We start from the raw sequence: 4489 nt of genomic DNA on the forward strand, positions 1-4489 counted from the left end.
AATATGACATTGGTCCACCCTTTGCAGTTATAACATCTTAAACTCTTCTGAGAAGGTTTTCCACAAGGTTTAAGAATGTGTATGAGAAATTCCATAAGCACATTTGTGAGGTTAAACACTGATATTGGACAAGAAGGCCTGCCTCTCGGTCTCGTCTAATTCATCCAAAAGTGTTCTATAGGGTTGAGGTCAGGATTGTGCAGGCCAGTTAAATTCATCCACATCAAACTCTCTCACCCATATCTTAATGAATCTTGATTTGTGCACTGATGCGCAGTCATGTTGGAAAAGGAAGGGACCATCTCCAAACTGTTCCCACAAAGTTGGAAATGTCCAAAATATTAGCCCTTGAGCTCCAGTGAAAGGAAGTCTGAATGCTTCAGCATACCAAGAGATTTTGGACAAACAGTTTAGAGATTACCCCTTCCTGTTTCAACATGTCTGTGCACCAGTGCAACCATGTCCATAAAGACATGGTTGAGAGAATTTGGTATTTGAAATTGACTGGCTTGCACAGAGTCCTGCCCTCAGCCCAATAGAATACCTTTCGGTTGATTTCGAGTGGACAATGAGCCAGTCCTCGTCAAACATCAGTGTGTGACCTCACAAATATGGTCCTGGAAGAATGGGCAAAAATTCCAATAAACTCACTCCTATACCTTGTTGAAAGCCTTCCCAGAAGAGTTGCTGTTACAGCTGTAAACGGTAGCCCAACATCATATTAAACTGTATGGATTTAGAATGGGATATCACGTGAGTCAAGGCAGGTTAGCGAATACTTTTGGCAATTTAGTGTATGTTCCAACAATACACTGTCCTTTCCTGTGTTTGACAGAAAGCACCCCTTTCTGACCAAATGACCCATTCCACAAAGTTGGTGGTGTAAAAGTCAAAATACTACAGCTGGTTAGAAGATTTGACTTTCCAGAGAGGCCCCATGTCACATGATCAAAAATAAAGGCGGTAATAGGCTGAAGAGAAGATCTGTGTATCTGCGATTGGTTGCTGTTGCTAAAGTAGTAGACATATGCCTGTCACAGATAATTTGATATTGAATTTGCTGACCCGAATCTGAAATGAACAAACTGAATGTGAAAATATATAATTTAAATTTTTATTGCGGTTCAAATAATCTTACATTCACTTTCAAATTTATTGGACTTCAGTTCCAAACTAATCAATTAAATTTCAAATCATATTATTCAGATTCAGTGTTTCAATGCAATGTTTCAAATTAAACAATATTCTTACATTTTCTGATACAATTATTCAAGTTTAATGATTCAAATAAAATATAAATGATTCAAATTCAGTTCCTAGTGGCACATATTTCAGTCCATAGATCCTCCCCTTCTCCTTTGCATCTTCTGCTGTAATTCCAGCTATCTGTAAGTCTTCTCTCAATCACATCCATAAATCTCATCTTTAGTCTTCTTTTTTTGCATCCTGCGTGGTGGCGCCATTTCCAGCAGCCTTCTACCAATAGATCTGCTGTCCCTCCTCTGCACATGTCCAAACCATTTTAATTTGGCCTCTCTATCTTTTTCTCCCAACTTTCCAGTCTGTGCTATGCCCCTCATGAGCTCCTTCCTATTCATCCTTGTCACGCTCAAAGAGAATCTCAGTATCTTATACTCTGACACTGCTGTATCTCCTGTCTTCTGGTCATTGCTACTAATGTTGTCAAATCCTGCCTGGACAACTACAACGGAGTCCTGTTTTTGGCTACGCATCAAAGCCCGACACAGGTTTCAGTACATCCAAAATTCAGCTGCAAGGGTCCTCATCCGCACCAAGCCCTTGCAACACATCACTCTCACACATATCTATCTCCATTGGCTCCCGGTCAAGTCCCGCATCACCTACAAAATCCTGCTCCTCACCGACGAACTCCTCCATGCACTTGCCCCCCAGTACCTATCAAACATGCTTCACCAATACATCATATCCCAGAACCTTAGGTCTTCCAACTCTGGTCTCCTCTCCACCCCCTGTACCTGTCTGTGGATCCATGGGGCCAGTGCCTTCAGCGTTGCCGCCCCCACCAATGATAGTTACTATTGAGTCAACAATTACTCATAACAAGCAATCATAGGTTGCTGATGATTTGAAGAATTAGCCCAGCTGCCTGATGGCAATTTGCTCAACAGTCAATATACTTACAAATTGTAATGACTGCGAGGTCACTGTTTATCCTACAAACCACAGTGATGGTGGACAATCCACAGTGAAGGCGGACTAAATAAAATAGTGCAAAGAAATGCATGGCTTCACTATCGCCACACTATTTTTCTTCTTTTCCTGAGTAAAAAGTGTGATTGATTGTTGTTGCTTTTTTATTTACACAAAGAATAGAATTGTGCTGCAGTGTTAATTGCGCAATGCATTGTGGGCTAATTATTCATTCCGAAGTGGTCAATTGAAAAGTGTCATGGAGGTAAGGACTCACTCATTGAAGCACTTACAATAATTATCTTAAAAACCATTTCCAAAGAAACGTGAGCTCTTTCAACATAATCTACTCTGGAGTCCGGACTTTTCCCACGGCGCTGCAGTGCGTGCTCACGTTCATGCAAGTGCTTTACCCCCTGTCAAATACCCCCAGCTTTGCGAGTTAAGCAGCTGCTAAACTTGTCACCAGGAACAAAAAAAGTTTTTCCCCTTTTCGTATTGAAATTATGATTGTGGGAGGAAGTGTGTTAGGGTGTGTGCGCACGTGTGTGTTGATGGGGGACAGAATCAGGAGAAGCTATCAACAAACTCTTTAATGCAAACAAAATGAGTGCTGTTGGCCACATTCACGCTTTAAAAACATTAATTCATGCAGTAGCCTCCTATTTGTTTGTTTCTCCCAATGTCTTACTGCCTTTCTCATGTACACACACACGTACACGCAAAACACTGTCCAGTTTTTTAGTTAAACTACCTGCTATAGTTTACTCAACTCCATCTGGAAGGGTTGTCAGGATAACTAAGGTGGCACAATTTGAGTCGCTTTTCTTTCGACAACCCCAATTCCAATGAAGTTGTGACGCGTTAAACAGAATACAATGTTCATGTTGAACCTATATTAAATTGGATACACTACAAAGACAAGATATTTAATGTTCAAACTGATAAACTTGATTGTTCTTAGCAAATAATCATTAACTTATAATTTTATGGTTGCAACATGTTCCAAAAAAGCTGGGACAAGTGGCAAAAATGACTTGAGAAAGTTGATGAATGCTCATCAAACACATCCCTCAGGCGGCACTGGATGAAAAACCGACATCAGTCATCACTTTAAACTGCATACATTCCTTGAAGTCTCAGCGCCCTTTGCACAATGGTCATTGCCCCGGACTATTGCTATATTAGTCATTCAAACTGCTCTAAGTGCTAGAGGACTCTGCATCTTTTGGCACAATTATAAAAATTTTTTTTAAATAAAATAAAAAAAATTGTACCAGGCATTACCAGATAACTAGCAACCCTTTATTGCTCAGTTTTTGTCAATGTCTTTATGTTTCAAAAGTGTTGTATGTCTGTCAATTGACTGTCTGTTGTTGTACGAGAGCGGCTCCAACTATCAGAGACAAATTCCTTGTGTGTTTTTTGGACATGCTTGGCAAATAAAGATTATTCTGATTCTGATCAATGTGTAAAGGATATCACCATATGGGCGCAGGAAGACTTCAGAAAACAGAAAACTCTGCTTCCTGTTGTCTCTTCAGTGCCACTGTCTTTAATCCGTACATCATGGCTGGCCTCACCACTGTTTTATAAACTTTGCCCTTCATCCGAGCAGAGACTCTTCTGTCACATAACACACCTGACACCTTCCTCCACCCGTTCCAACCTGCTTGGACCCGTTTCGTCACTTCCTGACCACACTCACCATTGCTCTGGACGGTTGACCCCAAGTATTTAAAGTCCTCCACCCTTGCTATCTCTTCTCCCTGTAGCCTCACTCTTCCCCCACCACCCCTCTCATTCATGCACATATATTGTCTTACTTCGGCTAATCTCCATTCCTCTTCTTTCCAGTGCATGCCTCCATCTTTCTAACTGTTCCTCCACCTGCTCCCTGCTTTCACTGCAGATCACAATGTCATCTGCAAAAATCATGGTCCACAGGGATTCCAGTCTAACCTCATCTGTCAGCCTATCCATCACCACTGCAAAAACGAAGGGGCTCAGGGCTGATCAGGGTCCACCTTAAATTCTTCTGTCACACCTACAGCACACCTCACCGCTGTTTTGCTGCCCTCGTCCATGTCCTGTATTATTCTAATGCCACTCCAGACTTCCGCATGCAGTATCACAGTTCCTCTCTGGGTACTCTGTCATAGGCTTTCTCCATATCTACAAAGACACAATGTAGCTCCTTCTGACCTTCTCTGTACTTTTCCATCAACATCCTCAAGACAAATAATGCATCTGTGGTACGCTTTCTAGTCATGAAACCATACTGTTGCTCGCAAATACTCACTTCTGTCCTGAGTCT

This window comes from Phycodurus eques, chromosome 17, assembly GCF_024500275.1.
Source record: "Phycodurus eques isolate BA_2022a chromosome 17, UOR_Pequ_1.1, whole genome shotgun sequence".
Lineage (NCBI taxonomy): Eukaryota > Metazoa > Chordata > Actinopteri > Syngnathiformes > Syngnathidae > Phycodurus > Phycodurus eques.